Here is an 18,703-nt window from a genome sequence, read left to right on the forward strand (position 1 = left end):
GCCTCCTCCACCTTCTGCATTACCTTGTAGATATCAGATACTTTCCCCTCCCGGACCCAGACCCCCGAGAGAACACTGCTCGCCTTCTCCCCATACTCATATACCGCGCCTTGCACCCTCCTCCACTGTGTCTCCGCCTTCCTGGTGGTCAACAAATCGAACCTGGCCTGCAAACTATGCACTTTCGAAGGAGGAATCTAGGACTAGACTATTTTCTACATGGGAAATGCATAGGGAATCAGAAACGCAATGGGGCTTGAGAGTCCTTGTTTATGATTCTCTTAAGGTTCATGTGTAGTTTCAATCGGCAGTTAAGAAGGCAATTGCAATGTTAGCGTTCATGTTAAGAGTGATACAATACAAGACCAGGGATCCAGGGATGTACTTCTGAGGCTGCATAAGGCTCTGGTCAGAAAGAAAGAACCCTGTCACTCACCCCCCTCGCGGGAAGCGAAGGGAATCCCTCCACCTGCCGCCTAGCAAACGCCATCACCTGCAGATACCTGAACATGTTCCCCGGGGAGCACAAATTTCTCCTCCAACTCCCCCAGGCTCGCAAACCTCCCATCAATGAGCAGGTCCCTCAGCTGTCTGATGGCCGCTCTGTGCCAACCCTGGAACCCCCCATCCATCCCCCCGGGATGAACCGATTGTTCCCCCTTAACGGAGCCTCCATCGAGCCCACAACTTCCCCCCTATGTCACCTCCACTGCCCAAAAATCTTGAGGGTAGCCTCCACCACCGGGCTCGTGGTATACCTCGTAGGAGGGAGCGGCCATGGCGCCGTTACCAGGGCCCCCAGGCTTGTATCTCCACAGGACGCACTCTCCATCCGTTTCCATGCTGCCCCGTCCCCCTCCATCACCCACTTGCGCACCATCGACACATTGGCGGCCCAATAATTGCCCGAGAGATTGGGTAACGCTAGCCCCACTCTCAGGGGGGCATCTCTCCCCGCCATCTCTCCCCACTCCATGAAGACCCTCTTCAACGTCGGGGTCCCATGCGCCTAAACAAAGCTCATGATGCTGCTACTCACTCTCCTAAAAAAGGTCCTAGGGATAAAGAACGGCAAACACTGAAAGAGGAAGAAGAACCTCGGGAGCACCGTCATTTTGACGGAATGAACTCTACCCGCCAGCGATTGCAAATTGTTTACACGGTCACAGCCTGTCTTAGATTGAAGGCTTGTTTTTCTCCATGTGTTATTGGGAACTCACTATTTTAAATGTTCGAATAATATGAACAATAATAACAAGATATTCACAACCATTGTTATCGACTGCAGAACTTTCAAAACTGAAAAAAGATCTGATCGATAAAGGTAAGGAAGTTATAAATTCGCTAATATTCTATTTGCAACTTTTCATTCAACTACCTGCCTTCTTGTTATTAAAGCCTTCACATTGCACTCAGGTAGGCATCTTTGTCCAATGGAAGAGATACAGCAGTAATGTCATTCTGTTAAAAACACACAGAATCGTAAAACAATGGAATGTAAAGTCCTTTCGGCAGATTGTGGATAAGTCGGCTTTGCAATGGAGTAGGCACAGTACGACGTCTTAAAACGATAGGCTAATGTCCAGCAGGTTTGTCTGGAATTACAAGCATGACCAGCGCAGTTCCTTCAACAGATGAGTCCTGAAACTCAAACGAGCAGGCCCTCCACGTCTGCGCTCCCCACAGTGCAGTCGAGGGGACTTAGCTGACTTTTCAGAATCCTCTCCTGCAGCCTCTATTGGATGATCATCTTCCTCTTGTTTGATACTGGAATGTTCTTCGGTTACCCACAGTGAAGCCGACGTGACTGAGTTGACTCCTCCCAGAATCTACGTGACTGAGTTAACTCCACCCAGAATCTACTTCTGCTGCCTCTTTTGGACGATAATATTCCTCTTTGTCACTGGAGGGGTTCTTCGTCTCCTCACAGTGCAGTCGAGGTGAACTGTGTTGATGTCTTCCAGAATCCTCGTCTGCCACTTCAACTCGAACACCTGGAAGGGTTCTTTGGCTATCCACCGTACAGTCGACGTGATTGCGTTGACCTCTCCGGAATTCCCTCTTGCCACCTATCTTTATCGATCATCTTCCTCCTGTTTGTCACTGTTGACTTTCTTCGGCTGCCCACAGTACAGTCGAGGTGACGGCGTTGATATCTCGCAGACTCCTCTACTGCTGCTTCTATTTACGATCATTTTCTTCTGTTTGTCACTGGAGTCGCTCGCCGGCTACCCACAATAATGTCGACGTGACTGAGATTTTTTCTCAAAGAATTATATTTTTCCGCCTCAACAGGACGATGATATCTGCTCCGTTCACTGAAGAGGTTATCTACCCACAGTACAGTCGAGGTGAATGTGTTTACTTCTCCCGGAATCCTCGTCTGCAGCAGCATTGAATGATGATCGTCCTCCTGATTGCCTCTGGAGAGGCCATTCGGCTTGGTACAGTACAGTCGAGCAGACTGGCTTACCCTTTCAAAAAATCCACTTCAGCTGCTTCTATTATACGATGTTCTTCCTCCTGTTTGTACTGGACGGGTACATCCACAGTACAGGCGATGTGACTGAGTTGACTTCTCCCAGAATTCCCTTCTGCTGCTTCTATCTGAAGATGATCTTCCTCCCTATTGTCACCGAAGCGGCTCTTCAGCTCCCCAAAGTCATCCGACGTGACTGAGTTCACATCGCCCAGAAATCTCTTTCGCCAGCTTTATTGGGCGATCTTCTTCCTTCTGATTGTCAGTGGAGTGGTTCACTGGCTACCCACCATACAGTCAAGGTAATTGATTTAACCTGTAACCTGTCTTTTATCGCCTCAATTGGACGATCGCGTTTCTCCTACTTGTCACTGGATGAGTTCTTCGGCTATCCACAGTACAGTCGACGTGACTGCCTGGACCTCTTCTACAATCCTCTTTTGCCGCCTCCCTTCGTTGATCGTCTTCCTCTTGTTTGTCACTTTAGACGTTCTTCGGCGAAACACAGTGCAGTCGAGTTGACTGCGTTGTTTTCTCGCAGAATCAACTACTGATATATCCATTGGACGGTGAACATCCTCCTGTATGTCACTGAAGGGGTTCTTCGGAGACCTACAGTACAGTCGAAGTGAGTGAGTTGTCACCTCCCAGAATCCTAGTCTGCTGTTTCTATTTACGATCATCTTCCACCTTTTTGTCACTGGAGGCGTTCGTCGACTTCCCACAATAAAGTCGAGTATTCGGAGTTGACTTCTCACAGAATCCTTCTTTGCCACCTCTATTGGGCGATGATTTTTCCTCCTGTTTGTTCAGTCGAAGACATCACCGCTAATCTGCGTCTGCCGCCGCTATTGGACGAAAATCTACCTCCTGTTTGTCACTGGAGAGGATCTATCGCCAACAACACTTGAGACGAGGTCACTGAGTTTACTTCTCCGTGTTTCGTGCTCAGCCGCTCTTAGACACCAATTCTTCGGCTCCCTTCAGTACAGTCGAGATCACTGACTTTAGTCTTCCCAGACACCTCTTCCACCATCTCAATTGGACGACGACCTTCCTCATGTTTGTCACTGCGGTGATTCGGCGCCTATCCACAGTACAGGTAACTCATTTTACTTCTCCCAGAATCCTCTGATGCTGCCTCTATTTGACGATCATTATCATCCTGTGTGTCACTGGTCGGTGTATTCGGCTACCCACAGACTAGTCGAGGTAACTCAGTATATTTATTCCAGAATCTGCTGCTGCTGCCTCTATTGGATGGTGATCTTTTCTCCAGTTGTCACTGGAGCGTTTATTCGACTCCACATCGTCGAGTCGAGGTCACTAAGTTGACGTCTCCAAGGATCCTCTTCTGCCGCCTCATCTTCCTCTTATTTGTGACTGGAGAAGTTCTGCAGAATCCACGACTGTTATATCCATTAAACCGTGAACATCCTCCTTTTTGTCACTGAAGGGGTTCTTCGGCCAAACACTAAGTCGAGGTGACTTAATTTACATTTCCCTGTATCGGGCTTAACCGTTCTTCGGCACCAGTGATTCGGTACCCCACAGGTGAGGTGACTCTTTTTACTTCTCCAAGAGTTCTCTTCTACCACCTTTATTTGAGGATGCTCTTCCTTCTCATTGTGACTGGAGTGCTTCTTTGGCTCCCCAGAGGACAGTCGAGGTGACTGTGCTGACGTTTCCCAGAATCCACTTCTGTCGCCTCCATTGGACCATAACCGTCCCCCTGATTGTCACTGGATGGCACCTTCGGTACACAAAATACCGTTGGGATGATTGAGGTTCTTTTTCCCAGACTCCTCTTTTTCCGCCGCTGATGGACTATGAACTGTGTCATGTTTGTCACTGCCAGTTTTTCTCGATCACCCACAGTAAAGTCGCGGTGACTGAGTTGATTTCCCGCTGAATTATCTTCTACCGCCTGTATTACATTATGCTATTATTTCTGATTGTCACTGGAGTGTTTTTATGGCTGCCCACAGTACCGTTGAGGTGACTGAGTTGGCTTCTGCCAGAATGCTATTCTGCCGCCTCTATTTGACGATGATCTTCTTTCTGCTTGTCACTGGAGTGTTTATTCGGCTACCCACGGAAAAATCGAGGGGCTTCAGTTAGATTTTCCAAGAAGCCTCTTCTGCTGCATCTATTGGAATCTGCTCTTCATCCTGTTTGTCATTGGATTGGTTTTTCGACCATCCACAGTACAGTCAACGTGAATGTGTTGAATTCAGGCAGAATCCTCTTCTGTCGCCTCGATTGGATGATTATCTTCCTTCTGATTGTCAATGGAGATGTTCTTCTGGTACCCCCTGCACAGTCGAAATGATTGATTTAACTTCTCCATGTTTTGGGCTTAACCACTCATTCACCCCAGTTCGTTGGCTCCCCACAATACAGTCGAGGTGACTGAGTTAACTTCTCCCAGAATCCGCGTCCATGATTGGATATTGATCTACCTCCTGTTCGTCACTGGAGGAGTTCATCGGCTCGCGACAGAACAGTCGAGGTGACTAAGATGACTTCTCCCAAATTCCCCGTCTGTCGCTTCTATTGGATGATGACCTTCCAACGTTTGTTGCTGGAGAGATTCATTACTTAACCGCTCTTTAACATAAATTCTTCGGCTTCGCACAATACAGTCGAGGTGACCGAGTTTACTTCTTTGGAGAATCCACTTCTACCGCCTCGATTGGACGACGATATTCCTCTTTTTTATCATCTTCTGAAAAATATCTGGAAATAGCTGCGCCAAAAACAATTGAACATGAAAAGTACGAACATTTCTGAATTCCAATACATATTTCGATTGTCAGGGATGTAACAATTCTTCGAACGGGTGTGATGATAAGGTGCTGATCAGCCGGATCGTCTTCGTGGACATCATCGATGTATCTGTTGGAAATGAGTAGTAATAGACTGCAGATATTGAGTGGAAAATGTTCAATTTTATACCTAGTATTAACCTCACCAATGTTAATGCGCATGACTGAAAACCGTTTCTGTATATAACAGATATTTAATCATGATTAAGTTAAATTAGATCAAAACATTTTCAAAACCGGCGGCTTGGAAACAAAGCTTTTAGTGTAAAATATACGATAACCTTTGCTTTTCAGGTTGTTTTTATCTGAAAACAAAATTACATTCACAGATCTGAAAGATCAGCGTGTACGCGAGAGTGAGTAAACAAAAACAAGTATCTCGCCTCACTTAATTTTTTGCCATGGAATCAGCCAACCACAAATGAGGGAAAGAATAACTATTGTCATGGAGGGCACGTTGCACTGATGGCATCTGCGGCGTTACAGCACACCACGCAACCATCAGTCAACAGCGTCCTATATGTTCCAGCTGATGGTCAATTGCATGAAACAAAATGGAATTGTATTTCAACCTGTCATTCAGCGAGACTGCAACGCATTGGAATCAATTATCTTGATTTCCCGAAAATAAAATCCCAGAGAGGCATGTTGAGGTGAATGCACAAAGCGTGATGACTTTCTGTTTATATTGAAGAGGTAGAAGAACTTCTTGAAAACAAAGGTAAGAAATTTGATATTTGGGTTCATATACTTATGTTGACATGTGGTTTATTGTTTCAATTTAAAAATACCTTACTACTTTTTAAAAAAAATAATTTTTATTGAACTTTTTTACGGAAAATATAACAACAAACAATCAAAAGCAACAATAAAACACCATAATAACTGTAAGACCCCCAAGACCGTAGCAGCGCATGTATCTCGCCCACCACCACCCCACCACCCCCCCCCCCCAAACCCAGTAAACAACAAAAAAACTTACATTTTCCCCTCCCCCGCGGGTTGCTGCTGCTGCTGACACAGTACCCTATCGCTGAGCCAGAAAGTCGAGGAAAGTTTGCCACCGGCTAAAGAACACTTGTACCGATCCTCTCATGGCAAATGTGACCTTCTCCAGCTTAATAAATCCCGCCATGTCATTGATCCAGATCTCCACGCTTGGGGGTCTGGCATCCTTCCACTCAATCAAGATCTTCCGCCGGGCTACTAGGGATGCAAAGGCCAGAACACCGGCCTCTTTCGCCTCCTGCACTACCGGCTCCACCACATCCCCAAAAATCGCGAGTCCCCAGCCTGGCTTGACCCTGGATCCTACCACCCTCGACACCGTCCTCGCCACCCACTTCCAGAACTCCTCCAGTACCGGGCATGCCCAGAACATAAGGGCATGGTTCGCTGGACTCCCCGAACACCTGACACACCTGTCTTCGCCCCCAAAGAACCTACTCATCCTAAACCCGGACATGTGGGCCCGGTGCTGCACCTTAAATTGGATGAGGTAAGTCACGCACATGAGGAGGAAGAGTTAACCCTCTCCAGGGCATCAGCCCTGTCCTATCTTCGATCCGCTCCCCCAGTTCTCCCTCCCACTTAGACTTTAGCTCCTCTAATAACGCCTCCTCCACCTCCTGCATTACCTTGTGTTTATCAGATATCTTCCCATCCCCGACCCAGACTCCCGAAAGCACCTTGTCCCTCTCCCCCCTCGCGGGAAGCAAAGGGAATCCCTCCACCTGCCGTCTAGCAAACGCCTTTACCTGCAGATACCTGAACATGTTCCCCGAATGGAGCCCAAATTTCTCCTCCAACTCCCCCAGGCTCGCAAATCTCCCCTCAATGAACAGGTCCCTCAGCTGTCTGATGCCCGCTCTGTGCCAACCCTGGAACCCCCCATCAATGTTCCCCGGGACGAACCGATGGTCCCCCCCCCCAGCGGAGCCTCATATCCAGCCCCCCACTTCCCCCCTATGTCGTCTCCACTGCCCCCAAATCCTGAGGGTAGCCGTCATCACCGGACTCGTGGTATACCTCGTAGAAGGGAGCGGCAATGGCGCCGTTGCCAGGGCACCCAGGCTTGTGTCTCCACAGGACGCCATCTCCAACCGTTTCCATGCTGCCCCCTCCCCCTCCATCACCCACTTGCGCACCATCGACACATTGGCCGCCCAATATTACCCCGAGAGATTGGGTAACGCCAGCCCCCGACCATCTGTACCCCGCTCCAAGAAGACCCACTTCACCCTCGGGGTCCCATGCGCCCAAACAAAGCTCATGATGCTGCTAGTCACCCTCCTAAATAAGGCCCTAGGGATAAAGATGGGAAAACACTGAAAAAGGAACAATGACCTCGGGAGAACCGTCATTTTGACGGACTGCACTCTACCCGCCAGCGATAGAGGCACCGTGTCCCACCTTTTGAATTCCTCCTCCATCTGCTCCACAAGCCTGGTAAAATTAAGCTTATGTAGAGTCCCCCAACTCCTGGCCACCTGCACCCCCGGGTATCTGAAACTCTTCACTGCCCTCTTAAACTGGAGCCTCCCAATTCCCTCCTCCTGATCACCCGCTGTACTACAATTACCTCACTCTTGCCAGATTTAACTTATAGCCCGAGAAGCTCGCAAACTCCGCCAAAAGCTCCATCACCCCCGGCATTCCCCCTTCTGGGTCCGCCACATACAACAGCAGGTCATCCACATACAGCGATACCCTATGTTGTTCCCCACCCCGTACCTGGCCCCTCCACCTCCCCGACTCCCTCAGCGCCAAAGCAAAAGGTTCTATCGCCAATGCAAAGAGCAAGGGGGACTGGGGGCACCCCTGCTTGGTCCCACGGCAGAGCCTGAAGTACTCCGATCAACTTCCATTGGTAACTACACTCGCCATCGGGGCCTCGTAGAGCAACCTCACCCATTTGATGAACCCCTCCCCGAATCCGAACCGCTCCAGCACCTCCCACAGGTACCCCCACTCATCTCTATCAAATGCCTTCTCTGCATCCAGTGCCACCACTATGTCCGCGTCCCCCTCCACCGCCGGCATAATAATAACATTTAGCAATCTCCGCACATTTGTGTTGAACTGCCGTCCCTTGACAAATCCTGTCTCATCCTCGTGTATCACCTCTGGCACACAGTCCTCTATCCTGGTGGCCAGGATCATCGCCAGCAACTTAGCGTCATCATTGTGGAGCGATATAGGCGTGTATGAGCCACACTGCAAGGGGTCCTTATCCCGCTTCAGGATCAGAGAGATCAGCTTCCGCGACATCGTCGGGAGCAAAGCCCCCCCCCCCCTCCCATGCCTCATTGAAGGCTAGCACCAACAGGGGGCCCACCAGATCCGCATACATTTTATAAAATTTCACCGGGAAACCATCCGTCCCTGGCGCCTTACCTGCCTGTATTTGACCAATCCCCCTGACTATCTCCTCCAACTCTATCGGCGCCCCCAGCCCCTCCACCAGCTCCACTTGAACTTTTGGAAAACATAGCCTGTTCATGAAGCTCTCCATCCCCCCCACCCACATCGGTGGCTCCGACCGGTACAGTTACTCGTAGAAGTCCCTAAAGACCCCGTTTACCACTGCCCCCTTCTGCACCACATTCCCACCCTTATCAGGGCAGCACGGTAGCATGGTGGTTAGCATAAATGCTTCATAGCTCCAGGGTCCCAGGTTCGGTTCCCGGCTGGGTCACTGTCTGTGCGGAGTCTGAACGTCCTCCCCGTGTGTGCGTGGGTTTCCTCTAGGTGCTCCGGTTTCCTCCCACAGTCCAAAGATGTGCGGGTTAGGTGGATTCGCCATGCTAAATTGTCCGTAGTGTCCTAAAAAATAAGGTTAGGGGGGGGTTGTTGGGTTACGGGTGTAGGGTGGATACGTGGGTTTGAGTAGGGTGATCATTGATCGGCACAACATCGAGGGCCGAAGAGCCTGTTCTGTGCTGTACTGTTCTATGCGAGCACTTTTCCAGGAGACTCATCCGGAGTGAGACTCATCCAGAGTGGGGGATTGAAACTTGGTAATTTGGTGCAGTGAGGTAAATCAGCAAAGATCGGTGGAAAATCTAAATCTGCTGTTTTTCAGTTAAAAGTGCAGTGTGGAGCTTAGAATCTGATTGGTTGAAGCTGCCCCAACCCTAATTGCTGAGAGGCAGTTATATGTCAATCACCTGAGGCCTGTTTAGGGGCACATTGTATTCTTCTCTTTGAAGTTAAGGTATTTTTTGAGTTATCGGTTAGCTGAGGTCTGTATAAAAGACAGACAGACAGCGCACACAGTAAGCGAGCACTTTTACAGGAGACTCATCCGGAGTGAGACTTATCCAGAGTGGGGTATTGAAACTTGGTAATTTGGTGCAGTGAGGTAAATCAGCAAAGGTAAGTGGAAAATCTAATTCTGCTGTTTTTCAGTTAAACGTGCAGTGTGGAGCTTAGTGCCTGATTGGTTGAAGCTGCCCCCACCCTAATTGCTGAGAGGCAGTTATATGTCAATCACCTGAGGCCTGTTTAGGGGCACATTGTATTCTTCTCATTGAAGTTAAGGTATTTTTTTGAGTTCTCGGTTAGCTGAGGTCTGTATAAAAGACGACAGGCAGCGCACACAGTAAGCGAGCACATTTCCAGGAGACTCATCCGGAATGAGACTCATCCAGTGTGTGGGATTGAAACTTGGTAATTTGGTGCAGTGAGGTAATTCGCTGCAGTGTGAGGAGGTGCTTTTTAACCCTTTTAGTGACTGGTAATAATTCTCTCTTTTTCTTTTCATTGTCTAATTTATTTATTTTTATTTTGAAATTCTAGTTGTTTAAGTTTACCAAGGGTTTAAGACATGGCAGGAGATCCCAGACCCGTGGCATGCTCCTCGTGTGCGATGTGTGAGCTCAGGGACACGTCCACTGTCCCTGCCTCCTTCACGTGCAAGAAGTGTGTTCAGTTGCAGCTCTTGTTTGACCGCTTGACGACTCTTGAGCTACGGATGGACTCACTTTGGAGCATCCGCGATGCTGAGGAGGTCGTGGATAGCACGTTTAGCGAGTTGGGCACACCGCAGGTGAAGGTTACTGAGGGAGATAGAAAATGGGTGACCAAAAGAAAGAGCAAGAGCAGGAAGGCAGTGCAGGTGTCCCCTGCGGTCATCTCCCTGCAAAACAGATATACCGCTTTGGATACTGTTGAGGGAGATGGCTCACCAGGGGAAGGCAGCAGCAGCCAGGGTCATGGCACCGTGGCTGGCTCTGCTGCACAGCAGGGCAGGAAGGAAAATGGCAGGGCTATAGTGATAGGGGACTCGATCGTAAGGGGAATAGACAGGCGGTTCTGTCGACGCAATCGAGACTCCAGTATGGTGTGTTGCCTCCATGGTGCAAGAGTCATGGATGTCTCGGAGCGGCTGCAGGACATTCTGGGGGGGGGGGGGGTGAACAGCCAGCTGTCGTGGTGCACATAGGCACCGACGATATAGGTAAAAAAAAACGGGATGAGGCCCTACAAGCGGAATTCACGGAGTTAGGTGTTAAACTAAAAATTAGGACCTCAAAGGTAGTAATCTCAGGATTGCTACCAGTGCCACGAGCCAGTCAGATTAGGAATGTCAGGATAGATAGGATGAATGCGTGGCTCGAGAGATGGTGCAAGAGGGAGGGATTCAAATTCCTGGGGCATTGCGACCGGTTCTGGGAGAGGTGGGACCAGTACAAACCGGAGGGTCTGCACTTGGGCAGGACTCGAACCGATGTCCTAGAGCTGTTTTCTAGAGCTGTTGGGGAGGGGTGAATAAGCCCAGTAATAACAAAAGCAATAAGACTGGAGATGTTAAGATTCAAAACAAAGGTAAAAAAACCAACATAAGTGTACTTTACCTGAATGCTCGTAGTATTCGGAATAAAGTAAATGAGTTGATGGCACAAATCATCGTAAATGACTATGATTTAGTGGCCATTACTGAAACATGGTTAAAGGATGGTCACGACTGGGAGTTAAATATCCGAGGGTATCAAACTAGTCGGAAGGACAGAGTGGATGGTAAGGGAGGTGGTGTTGCTCTGTTATTTAAGGATGACATCCGGGCAATAGTAAGGGATGACATCGGTGCTATGGAGGACAAGGTTGAAGCCATTTGGGTGGAAATCAGGAATAGTAAGGCGAAAAAGTCACTTATAGGAGTAGTCTATCGGCCACCAAATAGTAACGTTATGGTGGGGCAGGCAATAAACAAAGAAATAACGGATGCATGTAGAAATTGTACAGCAGTTATCATGGGGGATTTTAATCTACATGTCGATTGGTTTAACCAGGTCGGTCAAGGCAAACTTGAGGAGGAGTTTATAGAATGTATACGCGATAGTTTCCTAGAACTGTATGTAATGGAACCTACGAGGGAACAAGCGGCCCTAGATCTTGTCCTGTGTAATGAGACAGGATTGATTCATGATCTCATAGTTAGGGATCCTCTCGGAAGGAGCGATCACAATATAGTGGAATTTAAAATACAGATGGAGGGTGAGAAAGTAAAATCAAATACTAGTGTTTTGTGTTTAAACAAAGGAGATTACAAGGGGATGAGATAAGAACTAGCTAAGGTAGACTGGGAGCAAAAACTTTATGGTGGAACAGTTGAGGAACAGTGGAGAACCGTCCAAGCGATTTTTCACAGTGCAAAGCAAAGGTTTATACCAACAAGAAGGAAGGACAGAAGAAAGAGGGAAAATCGACCATGGATATCTAAAGAAATAAGGGAGAGTATCAAATTGAAGGAAAAAGCATATAAAGCGGCAAAGATTGCTAGGAGATTAGAGGACTGTGAAATATTTAGGGGGCAACAGAAAGCTACTAAAAAAGCCACAAAGAAGAGTAAGATAGAGTATGAGAGTAAACTTGCTCAGAATATAAAAACAGACAGTAAAAGTTTTTACAAATATATAAGACAAAAAAGAGTGGCTAAGGTAAATATTGGTCCTTTAGAGGATGAGAAGGGAGTTTTAATAATGTGAAATGAGGAAATGGCTGAGGAACTGAACAGGTTTTTTGGGTCGGTCTTCACAGTGGAAGACACAAATAACATGCCAGCGACTGATAGAAATGAGGCTATGACAGGTGAGGACCTTGAGAGGATAGTTATCACTAAGGAGGGAGTGATGGGCAAGCTAATGAGGCTAAAGGTAGACAAGTCTCCTGGCCCTGATGGAATGCATCCCAGAGTGCTAAAAGAGATGGCTAAGGAAATTGCAGATGCACTAGTGATAATTTACCGAAATTCACTAGACTCTGTGGTGGTCCCGGTGGATTGGAAATTAGCAAACGTGACGCCACTGTTTAAAAAAGGAGGTAGGCAGAAAGCAGGAAATTATTGGCCAGTGAGCTTAACTTCGGTAGTAGGGAAGGTGCTGGAATCTATCATCAAGGAAGAAATTGCGAGGCATCTGGATAGGAATTGTCCCATTGGGCAGACGCAGCATGGTTTCGTAAAGTGCAGGTCATGCCTAACTAATTTAGTGGAATTTTTTGAGGACATTACCAGTGCAGTAGATTACGGGAAGCCGATGGATGTGGTATATCTGGATTTCCAGAAAGCCTTTGACAAGGTGCCTCACAAAAGGTTGCTGCATAAGATAAAGATGCATGGCATTAAGGGTAAAGTAGTAGCATGGATAGAGGATTGGTTAATTAATAGAAAGCAAAGAGTTGGGATAAATGGGTATTTCTCTGGTTGGCAATCAGTAGCTAGTGGTGTCCCTCAGGGATCCGTGTTGGGCCCATAACTGTTCCCAATTTACATAGATAATTTGGAGTTGGGGACAAAGGGCAATGTGTCCAAGTTTGCAGATGACACCAAGATGAGTGGTAAAGCGAAAAGTGCAGAGGATACTGGAAGTCTGCAGACGGATTTGGATAGGTTAAGTGAATGGGCTAGAGTCTGGCAGATGGAATACAATGTTGACAAATGTGAGGTTATCCATTTTGGTAGGAATAACAGCAAACGGGATTATTATTTAAACGATAAAATATTAAAGCATGCCGCTGTTCAGAGAGACTTGGGTGTGCATGAGTCACAGAAGGTTGGTTTACAAGTGCAACAGGAGATTAAGAAGGCAAATGGAATTTTGTCCTTCATTGCTAGAGGGATGGAGTTTAAGACTAGGGAGGTTATGTTGCAATTGTATAAGGTGTTAGTGCGGCCACACCTGGAATATTGTGTTCAGTTTTGGTCTCCTTACTTGATAAAGGAAGTACTGGCGCTGGAGGGTGTGCAGAGGAGATTCACTAGGTTAATCCCAGAGCTGAAGGGGTTGCATTATGAGGAGAGGTTGAGTAGACTGGGACTGTACTCGTTGGAATTTAGAAGGATGAGGGGGGATCTTATAGAAACATTTAAAATTATGAAGGGAATAGATAGGATAGATGCGGGCAGGTTGTTTCCACTTGCGGGTGACAGCAGAACTAGGGGACATAGCCTCAAAATAAAGGGAAGTAGATTTAGGACTGAGTTTAGGAGGAACTTCTTCACCCAAAGGGTTGTGAATCTATGGAATTGCTTGCCCAGTGAAGCAGTTGAGGCTCCTTCATTACATGTTTTTAAGGTAAAGATAGATAGTGTTTTGAAGAATAAAGGGATTAAGGTTTATGGTGTTCGGTCTGGAAAGTGGAGCTGAGTCCACAAAAGATCAGCCATGATCTAATTGAATGGCGGAGCAGGCTCGAGGGGCCAGATGGCCTACTCCTGCTCCTAGTTCTTATGTTCTTATATTATGTTCTATGTTCTTATCCGTCACTCCACCGATTTCGCTAGCTGCATCTCGCCTTCGGATGAAATACGCTTTTCAGCAGCAACAAATTGGTTGATAAACAATCTGCCCCAAATTTAAAACTCGTAAACTTAAATTAAACAAATTAATTAATTAGAGATGGCTGGTCAGGTGATGTGCTTAAGCTGCTTGATGTGGGAGCTGGCAGATCCAATTGCGAGCTGCAGCGACCACATCTGCAGTAAGTGTTGGCTGCTCGAAGAACTCCGGCTCAGAGTTGATCAGCTGGAGTCTGAGCTTCACACACTGAGGCACATCCGGGAGGGGGAGGCTTACCTGGACACTTTGTTTCAGGAGGCAGTCACACCTGTCAGAGTAAATAGTTTAAATCCTGCCAGTGGCCAGGGACAGCAGGGTGTGACTGCAGGTCAGGCAGGTAAAGGGAACCAGCAGTCAGGAACTCAGGAGCCTCAGCCCTTGACCCTGTCCAACAGGTACGAGGCACTTGCTCCGTGTGTGGATGGCGAACAGGGCTGCAGGAAGGATGAGTCAGCTGACCAAGGCACCATGGTTCAGCAGGCCATTCAAGGGGAGGAAGTAAATAGGCAAGTTGTAGTTGTAGTGGATTCTATTATCAGAGGGATAGATAGTATCCTTTGTGAGCAGGATAGAGGGTCCCGCATGGTATGTTGCCTGCCCGGTGCTAGGGTGCGGGACATCTCTGACCGGCTTGAAAGGATATTGGAGAGGGAGGGGGAGGATCCAGTTGTTGTGGTCCATGTCGGTACCAACAACATAGGCAAGTCTAGGAAAGAGGACCCGTTTAGAGATTATAAAGAGCTAGGATTCAAATTAAAAAACAGGTCCTCAAGGGTCATAATCTCCGGATTACTGCCCGAGCCACGTGCAAATTGGCATAGGGAGGCAAGAATAAGGGAAGTTAACACGTGGCTGAAAGAGTGGTGTGGGAAAGAGGGGTTCCTTTTCATGGGACACTGGCATCAGTTTTGGGACAGGGGGGACCTATACCGTTGGGATGGTCTCCACCTGAACCGAGCTGGGACCAGTTTTCTGGCGAAAAGAGTAAATAGGGTGGTCAATAGGACTTTAAACTAGAGATTGGGGGGAAGGGAAAGTCAGGGAACCAAGAGGTGAAGGAATCAGTGGGAAGCGTAGCTGCTTAGAATTCCAAAACAATCACGAAAAGACAGAGCTCAGGAGAGGTTACGATAGTCCCCATCTCACAAAATATGACACAGTGTATGGAAAGGCTCAGTAAACCAAGGACCACCACACCAAGAAAACAAAAAGGGACAGTCAATAGGGAACTAAAGGTGCTATATTTAAATGCCCGCATTGTACGGAACAAGGTAGATGAGCTTGTGGCCCAGATTGTGACTGGCAGGTATGATGTGGTAGGCATCACGGAGACGTGGTTGCAGGGGGTTCAGGACTGGCAGTTAAACATCCAGGGATTTACAACCTATCGAAAAGACAGAGAGGTGGGTAGAGGGGGCGGGGTTGCCTTGTTAATTAGAAAAGAAATTAAATCAATAGCACTAAACGACATAGGGTCTGACGATGTGGAGTCTGTGTGGGTAGAGTTGAGGAATCACAAAGGCAAAAAAACCATAATGGGAGTTATGTACAGGCCCCCTGACAGTGGTCAGGACCAGGGGCACAAAATGCACCGCGAAATAGAAAGGGCATGTCAGAAAGGCAAGGTCACAGTGATCATGGGGAACTTCAATATGCAGGTGGACTGGGTAAATAATGTTGCCAGTGGACCCAAAGAAAGGGAATTCATTGAATGTTTACAGGATGGCTTTTTGGAACAGCTTGTGATGGAACCCACGAGGGAACAGGCTATTCTGGACTTAGTGTTATGTAATGAGCCAGAATTGATAAAAGATCTTAAAGTAAGGGAACACTTAGGAAGCAGTGATCATAATATGGTAGAATTCAGTCTGCAATTTGAAAGAAGGAAGGTAGAATCAGATGTAAAGGTTTTACAGTTAAATAAAGGTAATTACAGGCGCATGAGGGAGGAACTGACGAAAATCGACTGGAAGCAGAGGTTAGTGGGAAAGTCAGTAGAACAGCAATGGCAGGAGTTTCTGGGAGTAATTGAGGACACAGTGCAGAGGTTCATCCCAAAGAAAAGAAATGTTATCAGAGGGAGGATTAGGCAGCCATGGCTGACAAAGGAAGTCAGGGAATGCATAAAGGCAAAAGAGAGAGCCTATAATGTGGCAAAGAGTAGTGGGAAGTCAGAAGATTGGGAAGGTTACAAAAACAAACAGAGGATAACAAAGAGAGAAATAAGGAAGGAGAGGATCAAATATGAAGGTAGGCTAGCCAGTAACATTAGGAATGATAGTAAAAGTTTCTTTAAATACATTAAAAACAAACGGGAGGCAAAAGTAGACATTGGGCCGCTCCAAAATGACGCAGGAAATCTAGTGATGGGAGACAAGGAAATAGCTGAGGAACTTAATAAGTACTTTGCGCCAGTCTTCACAGTAGAAGACATGAGTAATATCCCAACAATTCAGGAAAGTCAGGGGGCAGAGTTGAATATGGTTGCCATCACAAAGGAGAAAGTGCTAGAGAAACTAAAAGGTCTGAAAATTGATAAATCTCCGGGCCCAGATGGGCTACATCCTAGAGTTCTAAAGGAGATAGCTGAAGAAATAGTGGAGGCGTTAGTTATGATCTTTCAAAAGTCACTGGAATCAGGGAAAGTCCCAGAGGATTGGAAAATCGCTGTTGTAACCCCTCTGTTCAAGAAGGGAACACGAAAAAAGATGGAAAATTATAGGCCAATTAGCCTAACCTCGGTTGTTGGCAAAATTCTAGAATCCATCGTTAAGGATGAGATTTCTAAATTCTTGGAAGTGCAGGGTCGGATTCGGACAAGTCAGCATGGATTTAGAAAGGGGAGGTCGTGCCTGACAAACCTGTTAGAGTTCTTTGAAGAGATAACAAATAGGTTAGACCAAGGAGAGCCAATGGATGTTATCTATCTTGACTTCCAAAAGGCCTTTGACAAGGTGCCTCACGGGAGACTGCTGAGTAAAATAAGGGCCCATGGTATTCGAGGCAAGGTACTAACATGGATTGACGATTGGCTGTCAGACAGAGAGTTGGGATAAAAGGGTCTTTTTCGGAATGGCAACCGGTGACAAGTGGTGTCCCGCAGGGTTCAGTGTTGGGGCCACAGCTGTTCTCTTTATATATTAACGATTTGGATGACGGGACTGGGGGTATTCTGGCCAAGTTTGCCTATGATACAAAGATAGGTGGAGGGGCAGGTAGTATTGAGGAGGTGGGGAGGCTGCAGAAAGATTTAGACAGTTTAGGAGAATGGTCCAAGAAGTGGCTGATGAAATTCAACGTGGGCAAGTGCGAGGTCTTGCACTTTGGGAAAAAGAATAGAGGCATGGACTATTTTCTAAACGGTGACAAAATTCATAATCCTAAAGTGCAAAGGGACTTGAGAGTCCTAGTCCAGGATTCTCTAAAGGTAAACTTGCAGGTTGAGTCCGTAATTAAGAAAGCAAATATAATGTTGTCATTTATCTCAAGAGGCTTGGAATATAAAAGCAGGGATGTACTTCTGAGGCTTTATAAAGCACTAGTTAGGCCCCATTTAGAATACTGTGAGCAATTTTGGGCCCCACACCTCAGGATGGACATACTGGCACTGGAGCGGGTCCAGCGGAGATTCACACGGATGATCCCAGGAATGGTAGGCCTAACATACGATGAACGTCTGAGGATCGTGGAATTATATTCACTGGCGTTTAGGAGGTTGAGGGGAGATCTAATAGAAACTTACAAGATAATGAATGGCTTGGATAAGATGGACGTAGGGAAGTTGTTTCCATTAGCAGGGGAGACTAGGACGCGGGGGCACAGCCTTAGAATAAAAGGGAGTCACTTTAGAACAGAGCTGAGGAGAAATTTCTTCAGCCAGAGAGTGGTAGGTCTGTGGAATTCATTGCCACAGAGGGCGGTGGAGGCCGGGACGTTGAGTGTCTTTAAGACAGAAATTGATAAATTCTTGATTTCTCGAGGAATTAAGGGCTATGGGGAGAGAGCGGGTAAATAGAGTTGAAATCAACCATGATTGAATGGTGGAGTGGACTCGATGGGCCGAATGGCCTTACTTCCGCTCCTATGTCTTATGGTCCTTATAACAAAGTAGACCCCGGACTTGGAATTGAACCGATTGCACAAGTCTGTCCATCGAACACGCCTCACGTATACAGCAAAATATGCACATATGCAAACATCAAAGTCGATCGTTACTGATGCACACAGTTTTCGGCGTATTCCATATAAAGTATTGACTACAACAACTGTCTAATGCGCCTTCTTAGCTTCTTCCATACTCGCAAACACTGCAGTTTGGAGGACACTTTACAATAACGTGCAGCTCTCACTCCGCTGACACAGGAATGGAAAGTCAATACTTGCAATTGGGAAACATTTTTTCTTGTGTTCAGGAAGATCTTTCAGATTCCTTTTCGAAAAAGGCCTCTTCTAGCGCCTTTCTTAACATTTCACGGTTTCTTAGCATATCATATACCTGTACAAAACAGGATTGTATTTTTCTCACCCAAAGCCCTGCAAACGCTCCACAAACAATC

This window comes from Scyliorhinus canicula, chromosome 12, assembly GCF_902713615.1.
Source record: "Scyliorhinus canicula chromosome 12, sScyCan1.1, whole genome shotgun sequence".
In the NCBI taxonomy this organism is placed as follows: Eukaryota; Metazoa; Chordata; class Chondrichthyes; order Carcharhiniformes; family Scyliorhinidae; genus Scyliorhinus; species Scyliorhinus canicula.